The 12,172-nt window shown below is 41.7% G+C and overlaps 1 long non-coding RNA gene across 6 annotated transcripts in view; it reads left to right on the top strand.

The window, feature by feature from the left end:
* LOC122679419 overlaps positions 1 to 12,172 on the top strand; it is a 57,125-nt gene that overhangs the window by 11,901 nt on the left and 33,052 nt on the right. The window lies entirely within an intron of this gene.

Raw genomic sequence — 12,172 nt, forward strand, 5'->3', positions numbered from 1 at the left:
GTAAGGATGGGTTAAGTGCTATCCCATGCAAACTAGTATCTTTCAATGTGACCTTAGTTCAGTCAACAAGTGAATGAAAAGGAAGAAAATGGCTACAGCATCTTTTTAACTGGCTTTGTTAGAAAGAGATGGTCATTAGGATTTTGGCTTCTTATCTTTTTCCCTTTTTGCTTGGAGTCTATATCATCCTACCAGCACACATGCTTGCTTGTATTCTGCTGTTTAATTTTGTCTATGTTTATGTTATAGATAACTGAAGCCCATGGCCTATGGGGGATGTTCATGTGTATAGGACACACATTTTAAAGGAGCTGCTGGTGCAGTGAGAATGTGTTAATACACCATGACAGACAGAAGATACTTCTATCTGTCCCAGTAGCAACATGATAATGTGAAGTTCTAAGTGGTGGTGTCTGCAAAGGAGACTGGAAAGTGCAGATTATGCATCTCATACACTCATGTGAAAAGCTTCTCTGGGAGCATGAGATTTCTAGTACTTTAAAGAAGCAGCAGCATCTGTCTTTAGCAGGTTGGTTGGCGAGAGGTAATGAGATGTTTGCAAATAAAATTCAAGTTAATATGTTAGATTTCAAATCCCATGAGAATTAATTACTTCAGAGTGCTTCCTTCTGTTTCATATCTCGCCTTAAGGTGAAATGGATGTGTCTTCATTCCTACACATGAAGACAGCCAGCGAGCTGCTGCTTGCTATGAGAACACAGTGAGGATGATTGAAAGCATGCGTAGTTAATATTATTGACACTCTACTTTCTCTTAAACATGGCAACTGATATTTAGTTAAATAAGAAGAAAAATTATATTTTAGAGTGAGAAAACAGACTTTTAAAGTCCTTTAAAATTACCGCCATGTTTGCTACTGGAAGCTTGCTGGTCCTGTAGGTGTTTAATGCTGACCACGAGGTAGGATGTTGGCGAGGAACAGGAAGGAGGGGCGAAGAGGCGCTGGAGCAGCAGAGCTGGAGAGTGCAGCCCCATCCCAGGTTCAGGCTTTCCCAGTTCAGATTCCAGCTCAGCCACCTTTCAGCTGTGCGATCCTGAAGCAGCTTTTCAATTTTCCTGTGCCCTCGGATACAAAACTGATTAATAATAATAATAACAATTTCACAGGGTTTTTGAAAGATCAGTAAGTTAATATTTACCGAGCACCATGGTAGTGCCTGGCTCACAGTAAGTGCTCAATAGGTGTTTGTTCAGCAGAGTTGCAGGGGTTACAGTAGTAATAGCTACCACTGCTGAGCCCGTAGCACTGCGCTGAGCGTTTTGTGGAGATTCCCTCCTCTAGGCCTCACAAAACCCCTGTGAAGGTGGTATCATGGGTTTTCCCAGTGGCTCAGATGGTAATGAATCTGCCTGCAATGCAGGACACCCAGGTTCAGTCCCTGGGTTGGAAAGATCCCCTGGAGGAGGAAATGGCACCCCACTCCAGTATTCTTGACTGGGAAATCCCATGGACAGACGAGCCTGGTGGGCTACAGTCCATGGGGTCACAGAGTAGACACGACTGAGCAACTGACACTTACTTACCAGTTTACAGATGTGGGAACTGAGGATTAAGGTTCCCGGTAACTTGGTGATGGCTGCAGAGAGATGAGTGAGCAACAATCTGGAATCTAGACGACTGGAATCTAAAGAGTTTGCCTCCTCACTCAGCTTAAAGTTTAGTATAATGTATATAAAATAAACACGACGACTTCCCTAGTGGTCTAGTGGTTAAAAATATGCCTGCCAATGCAGGGGACATGGGTTCGATCCCTGGTCTGGGAAGATACCACTTCCCATGGAGCAGCCAAGCCCTCCCGCCTAGAGCCCCTGCTCTGCAACAGGAGAAGCCGCTGCAATGAGAAGCCTGTGCGTTGGATGAAAAGAAGCACCAAAGAGTAGATTAGCCCACCCCTCCCCACAACTATGGAGAGGGAAATGGCAACCCACTCCAGTACTCTTGCCTGGAAAATTCCATGGACAGAGGAGCCTGGGAGGCTACAGTCCATGGGGTTGCAAAGAGTCGGACATGACTGAGCAACTTCAATAAAGCACCACAACTGGAGAAAGCCGTCATGCAGCAAAGAAAACCCGCTGCAGCCAAAAAACACAAAGTCGTTCTTTTAAAAAAAGTAAACCAGTAGTAAACATTTTTATGAGTATGGGGAGCTGTACATCCAACTGGGCAAACCCACACACACACAGAATAGTTCAAACATATCGCATCTCAACCAGGAATTTACTTGATCCATGTATAATTTATGTAGGCTGTCTCTGCCTTTGCTTCTTCTTTTTCATTCTTAATTTTAGTGAAGAGAAATACAATGGTAGAACCTCTAACATGCTTAACGTCTTTGAAAGGAAAGTGGCAGTTTCTTGTTTTTTTTTTTTTTTTTTTTACTTATAAACACTGTATTCAATAAACATTATCTGTGCTGGACACATAGAAAGTGGAACAAAGGTGTCATTCTATAGAAGTCCCAGGGAGACAGTCTCAGGAAGGAAAAGAATGACATTTTCTGAACTTCCTTGTGCAATTTTGCTAAAGTTGCTTTTATCAGTGGTGGAGCGAGAAGGCTGATTACAGAGGGCCAAGGAGTGACTGAGAAATGGAGAAGCAGTGAGTGGAGGTGGGTGCTGCGCCTCCTGACAACGGCTCTGGATTTAACTTGGGGGTGAGTCCCTCCCAGAGCCTACAGGGTTCATGTGGGGCTCAAGTCATTCCAGGACGAAGGCAGATTCCAACTCTTCAGTGTGAACTAAGTGGAGGTGATGGAATTCCACTTGAGCTATTTCAAATCCTGAAAGATGATGCTGTGAAAGTGCTGCACTCAACATGCCAGCAAATTTGGAAAGCTCAGCAGTGGCCACAGGACTGGAAAAGGTCAGTTTTCATTCCAATCCCAAAGAAAGGCAATGCCAAAGAATGCTCAAACTACTGCACAATTGCACTCACAGCCAAAAACAGAGAAGCTCTGTACAGTCAGCAAAAACAAGACCAGGAGCTGATTGTGGCTCAGATCATGAACTCCTTATTGCCAAATTCAGACTGAAATTGAAAAAAGTAGGGCCAGCCACTAAACCATTTAGGTATGGCCTAAATCAAATCCTTTACGATTATACAGTAGAAGTGAGAAATAGACTCAAGGGATTAGATCTGATAGAGTGCCTAGAGAACTATGGACAGAGGTTTGTGACATTGTACAGGAGACAGGGATCAAGACCATCTCCAAGAAAAAGAAATTCGAAAAGGCAAAATGGTTGTCTGAGGAGGCCTTACATAGAAGCTAAAGGCAAAGGAGAAAAGGAAAGATATACCCATTTGAATGCAGAGTTTCAAAGAATAGCAAGGAGAGATAAGAAAGCCTTCCTCGGTGATTAATGCAAAGAAATAGAGGAAAACAATAGAACGGGAAAGACTAGGGATTTCTTTAAGAAAATTAGAGATACCAAGGGAACATTTCATGCAAAGATGGGCACAATAAAGGACAGAAATGGTATGGACCTAACAGAAGCAGAAGGTATTAAGAAGAGGTGGCAAGAATACACAGAAGAACTTACAAAAAAGATCTTAATGACCCAGATAACCATGATGGTGTGACCACTGACCTAGAGCCAGACATCCTGGAATGTGACGTCAAGTGGGCCTTAGGAAACATCACTACGAACAAAGCTAGTAGAGGTGATGGAATTCCAGTTGAGCTATTTCAAATCCTAAAAGACAAACCTAGACAGCATATTAAAAACCAAAGATTACTTTGCTGACAGGGGTCCATCTAGTCAAAGCTATGGTTTTTCCAGTAGTCATGTATGGATGTGAGAGTTGGGCCATAAAAAAAGCTGAGTGCCAAAGAACTGATGCTTTTGAATTGTGGTGTTGGAGAAGACTCCTGAGAGTCCCTTGGAGTACAAAGGGATCCAATCAGTCCCTCCTAAAGGAAATCAGTCCTGAATATTCACTGGAAGGATTGATGCTGAAGCTGAAGCTCCAATACTTTGGTCACCTGATGTGAAGAACTGACTCACTGGAAAAGACCCTGATGCTAGGAAGGATTGAAGGCAGGAGGAGAAGGGGACGACAGAGGATGAGATGGTTGGATGGCATCACCACCTTGATGGACATGAGTTTGAGCAAGCTCCAGGAGTCAGTGATGGACAGGGAAATCGGCGTGCTGCAATCCATGAGGTCACTAAGAGTCAGACACAACTGAGTAACTGAACTGAACTGAAAGAACCCACCTGTCAATGCAGGAGACATAAGAGATTCGAGTTTGATCTCTGGGTCAGGAAGATCCCCTGGAGGATGGTATGGCAACCCACTCCAGTATTCCTGCCTGGAGAATCCCATGAACAGAAGAGCCTGGCGGGCTACAGCCCGTAGGATGGCAGAGTCAGACACGACTGAAGCGACTTAGCACACATGCATAGTGTATAAGAAATTGACACATTACTACAACTGATTTTAAAGAAATTTGAGACCTATATAAAAGTATGTCTTCCTGATTAATTTTACTCATACTGATCAACATGCATTTGATCCAAGGCTTTTTTATTCTCTCTGCTTTTCTGTTAACAATGTACTAATAGTGTGGGAAAGTCAGTTTGCTTACTTTCAGCTCCCTCTTGATCCAATTCAGGCTGCAAATCCTAATTGGATTTGAAGAGCTATGGCATCTTTAATCACCAGCATTTAGTACAGACTGGTCATTATAGTTTTGTTAGTATCCGTGTGCCTTAGAGAAAGTTTCTCTGTTCCTTTACATGAGGGAAACGTCCCCTCTGAGGACATATCATCCATTCAGATTCCTCCAGCTCTCTGCTCCTTTAGTTGGAGGAGGGCACACTGCCTGCCCCACCCAACATCCTCATGCATCCACACTGTATTTTGGCAGCCTTTGACCACCTGTCTCAGCTTCAGGCAGATTTAGAGCTCAGCTTCTGCAAAGGTTCTAAATATAATACAGTAATAATGTCTACCATATACTGAATATGTGCCAGGCTAATTGCTTCAAAGGTATTATGTTGAAGCTTCAGGACTCCACAGGTAGATATGTTTATTATCTTTATTTCATAGAGGAACAAACTGGGAGAGATTAAGCCACAGCTCAAGGCCTCTTGGCTGGTAAATGCCCAAATCAAGTTTTTAATGTTCCATGTGATCCCAAAGCCCATTATCTTCTATTAAAAATGTTATACTTTAAAATTAAAGCTTGTTTTTATTGAAGTAAAATAGGCACATAATTTAAAAGCCAAATAAGACCAAAAGACTTACAGACAACAAAACAGCAATTCCCTGCTCACCTCGCTTCATGCCCTTGTTGTACCTCCCTTTGGCCAACACTTTCAACCCTTATTAGTCTCCGTGGGACTGAACCTCACACTTCTGAGTAATATGCTTACAGCACTGTTTCTTTTACATTTTAATCTAAAATTCATTAGAAATTGCACGAGGAATACATATATTTGCATTCCTATTTAAAATATTCAAATAGAATTGAACTGCATTTACTAGGAAGTTCTCTTTTCTTCCTCCCAACCTTACATCCCAACTCATTTTTTCTGTTAACAGTGAAAGATCTCAAACACAAACAAATGTACAGAGACCACTGCTCTGAGCCCTGTAGCCACCACCCGGGGATCCTTGATTGTGTCCTGGTTTTCCGCTGTGACAAGTTGTCCTGGGCTCATTTTGTGCATTTCCTACTCCAGATCTGAAACCAAGCATTTCTCCAAGAAACTCTCCTCTTGGGAGAATCCCATGGACAGAGGAACCTGGTGGGCAACGGTCCGTGAGGTCACAAAGAGTCAGACATGAGTGGGCATCTCAGCACCCTGTACTGTATTTAGAGACTGAGCAATATCTCTTGACTTCTTTGTCCATAGATGAGGGTTTTACTGTCTATGATCATTCCCTGTCCATCAATAACTATACCATGATTTAGGTTAAATCAACATTCACTGATTACATAGTGTGTTGTGATTATGTTTCTATTCTTGCAGAACCTTTTTTCTTTTTCTAGGCTTTCTGCGTAGCTCAGTCGGTAAAGCATCTGCCTGCAAAGCGGGAGACCTGGGTTCAATTCCTGCATCAAGAAGTTCCCCTGGAGAGGGAAATGGCAACCCATTCCAGTATTCTTGCCTGGAGAATTCCATGGACCTGGCAGGCTATGGTTCATGGGATTGCAAGAGTCAGACATGACTTAGTGGTTTTTTTTTTTTTGACGTAATTCTTTTTCCCTTTTTAATTCATTTAACTTTCTATGTACCTTATTGTATATGCTTGTTTTTCTCCAGTCCCTCAGCTGTTTTTTTAAATGAAATTTTCCTCGTAAATACATCAGAAAATCTATCACTTTCATTTTTTGGATTGTTTTCTTTTGGACATTTCTTTCATTCTGTTACAACTTATTCTGGTTGCTTACATGGCCTCCTGTGAAGTGTTTGCCCTGGAACTTTCTTTCTATCATCAAGGGATCCCCTTTGACATTCCTCTGTGTGAGACCTCATTTCCTCTTGGATCTCGTGTCTTCCTCTTGTTGGTTTATTTCATTATTTTGAAGGAAAGCATCCTTCAGAAATTCCTGAGAAAATTCCGGAATGAGAGTTTCAAATACTTTAGTAAAGTTTCAAAGAACTTGAATGTTCAGAAAGGTCTATTTATTCTACCATTGCTCTTGATTAGTGGCTTAGCCGGGTTTGAAATGCTAGACTGAAATTGCTTTTCACAAATAATTTGATGATGTCTCTTTTTCTTTAAGTTTCTAGTGTTGCTTTATAAATACAATGTTATCCTTAATAGGTGATCTTTTTATTCTCTGAACATTTTGGGGTCTTCTCTTTGTTCCAAGGGTTGTAAAATTTCATAATGATGACCTCTAGGTGCATCATTGTCTTGTTGTTCATTGTATGGGGTACTCAGTGGTTCTTTTAATCTAGATTTCAAGTCCTTTGGTTTTGTAAAATAGTCTAGATTTATGGCTTTTATAATTTCTTCTCATCTGCCTTCTTTCGTCTTTTGGGAACTTCAATTATTAGGTATTTGCCCTGTTGATCAAATTTCTTTATCTTTAACCCCTTTGATGAATATTTTTTTCTCTATAATATTTTATTGCATTTTATTTTCCAAAACCTTCTACTTGTTGTGTTCCTTTATTGAAAAATAAAATAAAAACCTGTTTTTCCTTGATTCAAAACCCAATATCTCTCTAAAGATAAGAAGAGTATGTCCTTTACATGGTTTTGTATATACATCCAAGGGTGTATGGAGAAGGCAATGGCACCCCACTCCAGTCCTCTTGCCTGGGAAACCCCATGAACGGAGGAGCCTGGTGGGCTGCAGTCCATGGGGTCGCGAAGAGTCGGACATGGCTGAGCGACTTCCTTTCACTTTTCACTTTCATGCACTGGAGAAGGGAATGGCAACCCACTCCAGTGTTCTTGCCTAGAGAGTCCCAGGGACGGCGGAGCCTGGTGCCATCTATGGGGTCGCACAGAGTCGGACACGACTGACGTGATTTAGCAGCAGCAGCTGCCAAGGGTATATGTCTGCTGAATAAAGTACAAGCCAATTCTAGTATTAACAGTTGTTTAAAAAATATTATCAAGTGTTTTTGAGTTGGAGAAACAGAACTCTTCCAAAGCTAACAGAATTGGTTAGATCATACAAGAAAGACTTTGCCATCCATAAAAGAAGACTTCTTGTTTTAGTAAGTTGTGGTTCACAAGAGCAGTTATAAAAATGCAATGTCAACACCCATCACATATTCCCCTTTGAAGGGGATGTGGTTGAAGTAGAACGCAGGGCTGTGATCTATGGGTGCCTTGCCTGCTTACCCAGGACCGTGAAACCCTATAGGGAAGCAGTGTGTATTGTGACCGACAGGCTTTAATCTGGAGATTTGTGCCTGCTAGCTCTCTGTAAATTTACCCACGGACTCACATCAAAGGGGAAGTTGTGGCTATGATCATTAAAAAGTGTCTATTAGTTTATATTTCACAAATATCAATAATAGAATATACCCTGTGCCATTCTATGATTTCTTCTTTTTTTTTTAAACTCTCTGGCTTTTGGGACTTCCCTGGTGGTCCAGTAGTTAAGAATCTGCCTTGCAATGAATGCAGGGGACTTGGATTCCATCTCTGGTCTCAGAATTAAGACCCCACGTGACTTGGAGCAACTAAGCAAGTGAGAAGCAACTACCGAGCCCGTGTGCTGTGGGGCTTGCTTGACACAAATAGAGAGTCTGTGGGCCGCATGGAAGATGCCACGTGACACCGCAAGGATCTCACACGTCACAATGAAGGCCCAACACAGCCAAGTAAATAAGATAAATAATTTAAAAATTCGCCTTTTGTCTCCTCGGAAATCTGGAAGCTTCATTTACTCAAAGAACCACTCTTAGGTTCACAGTATACTTATATTCCAAGTCTAGCTGTGTTAAACGTGGCCGATTAAACACTTCCACAAAATTTAGTTAAATGAATCATTCTGTTGGTATATCAATAAAATGAAAGTCACTCGGAACGGCCATTGTTCAACAGCCTTGTTGATACTCTGGATTTTCTCAGCTTCCTCTTCCAACAGGTAAGTCTTGATCCTCAGATAATTTTTTACCTGAGCAAAAGCTGTTTTTTATCCTAACTTTTTCTCCATTTAGGTGAGAAACTTCTGAAGACATCAGACTTGACTTTTTTAAAAAAAAAAAAAATGAAATTTCTATTTCCTACTAAACACTAAACTTAATTGGCAATTTTCTTTGCCCCTTTCGCACACTCCAAAGACTTCTTCCGCTTCTTTTTACACCTTGTCCTCAGCTTTCTGAGCCCCTGTTCTCTGTGAAGAAGAACTGCTTCCTTTATTGCAGTACCAGTGTTCCTCACCATAATGTTGGAATAGCGACAATCAGAAAGAAGAAGAGTTTAGACAGCTGGAGTTCTTCCTCTCTCTCTCTCTGTGTGTCTATGCATGTGTGTATGCTGGTAACGAGTGCATGGTTGGAGAGCCCTGCTTATCTCTTAACTCACTTGCATGGGATTCAGTGACTTAGTTCAGCTGGTAGAGAATCCACCTGTGATGCAGGAGACCCCAGTTCTATTCCTGCGTCTGAAAGATCCCCTGGAGAAGGGATAGGCTACCCACTCCAGTATTCCTGGGCTTCCCTTGTGGCTCAGCTGGTACAGAATCTGCCTGCAATGTGGGAGACCTGCGTTCAGTCCCTGGGTTGGGAAGATCCCCTGGAGAAGGGAAAGGCTACCCACTCCAGTATTCTGGCCTGGAGAATTCCAGGGACTGTATAGTCTATGGGGTTGTAAAGAGTCGGACAGGACACAACTGAGCGACTTTCACTTTCACGTGGTACGCAGATATGGGATCTTGCTTCTGAGTAGATCAATGTTGTCCATGGCTGTTTCTAAAGTTTTTAAAGAGGCCTCAGAGAAATCTGAGTTTGAATCTCAGCATTGCCACTTCATAACTGTGCGCGTTATTTACTTACATATAAAACAGAGATCTATTTCCTTTCACCATAAAAGTGACATAAGGACTAAACAAGCTCATGCAGGCAGTGTCTAGAACAGCAGCTGGAATGTTAATAACAGTTTATTTTTCATTGGAACATGGTTGCTTTACAGTGTTAGTTTCTGCTGTGCGGTGACGGGAACCGACTGTATATATACACACATCCCCTCCCTCTGTTCCTCCGTCCCGTAACCCACCCCCAGCCCACACATCTCGGTCGTCACAGTGCACGGACTGAGCTTCCTCTGCTTTATAGCAGGTTCCCCCTAGCTATCTGTTTTACACAGTAGTGTATATATGCCAAATCCAATCTCGAGATTCATCCCGCCCTCCCTTTCCTCCACTGTGTTCACATGAAGAAAGTCAGAGAGAGAAAACAATACTGTATATTAACACACACATATGGAATCTAGAAAGATGGTACAGACGAACCTATTTCCAGGGCAGGAATAGAGACCCATACGAGGAGAATGAACTCCCAACAATTGATTAAAGAAACTATGCTTTTTTTCTAGCCTGTTTTTAATAGGTATAAAGCAATATTGAGAAAAGGTATACTTCACCCAACTCTTTTTAATGATTTTTTTGTAATTAGGCAGGAAATTACTTGAATTGCCAGAGACTACTATTGGCAAATAATCCCTTCTCAGGGAAAGCAGGTAGGGAATCCAAAAAGAGAAACAGAAAATTTTCATCGGAGGAATACTGTCTCTTGAACATGCCAGTCTTGTTCCTTTTTCTCTGGCTGTTCCTTCTCCTGAAAGGATGTTTATAGGAATGATGTTTGCATGACTAGCTGTTCTTGTTCAGATCTTAGATTAAATTTAAATTTCTCAAAAAGAGTTCCTGACCAATCAACTCAAAGCACACCTTATCATGGTCTAGGTCTTGTTTGTTTCACATGTCAATTTACCACCCTCCCCAGCAATGCACGATGGCACTTTGTCCATCTAGGTCCCTGAAGCCAGTGGGTCACCGAATCCACGTGCATTTAGTACACTGCAGGCTGTAAAAAAATACGTGTTGAATGAGTGTTTAAATGAGCAGACCATATTTCAACACTAAGAATGAAAAGAAGAGTGATGAAATAAAGTTCATGTTTTATGGAAGACAAGAAAATCTAAACAAAACTTTTCCATCTTCTTGGGCTCATCCTTCCCCTGGTAGTGCGCGCTGTATATCTGCATCGATCAGACGTCCTGAAGGGGCAGCATTTCTTCTTAGTCTGGTGAGGGGTCAGGATGACCCACTACTCACTGTCATGCAGGTCTGGATTGTGTTAGCTGTCAGAACATCATTTCAGGTATGACTCTGTCTCAGAAACATATGTAATTGTGCGTCACCTCTAACAGGTGGAAGAGTCCTCAGAGTTTTCTGAAAGACTATTTCCTGGGTTATAATCCTCAGTTAGGCATGAATAAAATCTATTTCTTTTTTAGGTTGATTATTAATCTTTCATCAACAATTGAAAGTCAGTCATTGACTTATTGCTAGTAATTCACTACTCTCTGTGTATAGAGAAACTGCTTAATGATGGTGGTGGAGCAGATACTCAGTAAATATTTGTTGAATAAATCAAAAAGCAGGGAGTCAATTTAGTTTGTAGTTGATGGTGGAATTATAGTCACCGAGAATGTGTTTCAAAAGTAAAGTATCAATTGTTGGCCCCAGGATGAGGCAAGATACAGTGAATAGAGGATGTCACGATCTTTCACGCCCAAGCAGTCTCTCCTCACATTTTGCTCCAACACCGTCCAGGCACCTTCCTGCCGTGGGACTCAATTTCTTTTAGCAGTACCTGCATGCCGTTCTTTGAAACTTTCTGCTGCTCTGAGCTTTCAACAATCAGATCTCGTCTACCGTGTGCTCTTTCACAAAGAGCCTTGTTTAACAGACAGTGCTTTCAACAGCTTTCCTCCTCTTTGACTTCTCTTGCAACCAAACTAATAAATTAGAATGTATTTTAATGGCGCTCTCCTTTGTTCATTGTTCAGTAGTGAATGGTGGCCTGGCTCAAGCACCATCAGCAGAAAGCAGAAAGATAGCTTAGTAAACAGTTCAAGAATGGGCCACTATCCATCAAAAGGCTGAAAGAGGGGTGTGTTTTGGGCCCCTGTCCATTGAGGCAGAAATTCCATTTTGCCACCACCCCTCCCCATCCATTGTCCAAATGATGCACTCTTGATGACTAAGTGGGCCTAAGTGGCCCCGGCCGAGCCTTTGAAATTCCCATGGAAATTTGTAAATTCTATCTATTCTGGGAGTAGCCAGCCACAGCAAATGGCAAGCCTATGATGTTCGTGGTAAAAAACTTTGGTATTTTATATTGACTTGATTGAAAAACTAGGTAAATAGGGAATTTTTGCAATTTTTTTTAGTTTCATAATAATTAACCTGCCATTTAATGAGTAGCTGATTTGCATCAAGGATTTTTATAACTGCTTAATGTGTGCTTTCTTATTTTATCTCCTGAAGGCCAGAGATCTTAGGTAATTTTGCCAAAGGTCATTCAGGTAACAGAAAGCAGAGCCAGAAATCTGATCCCAGCTAATCTGATCCTTATTCAGAACACTTAATCCCTGACCTACTCTTGTTCTGGCAAGAATGTGAATGAGCAGTGATTACATGCTGATCTAAAACACAATAGCGATTGTC

Source organism: Cervus elaphus, chromosome 21 (genome assembly GCF_910594005.1).
Source record: "Cervus elaphus chromosome 21, mCerEla1.1, whole genome shotgun sequence".
Classification (NCBI taxonomy): Eukaryota; Metazoa; Chordata; class Mammalia; order Artiodactyla; family Cervidae; genus Cervus; species Cervus elaphus.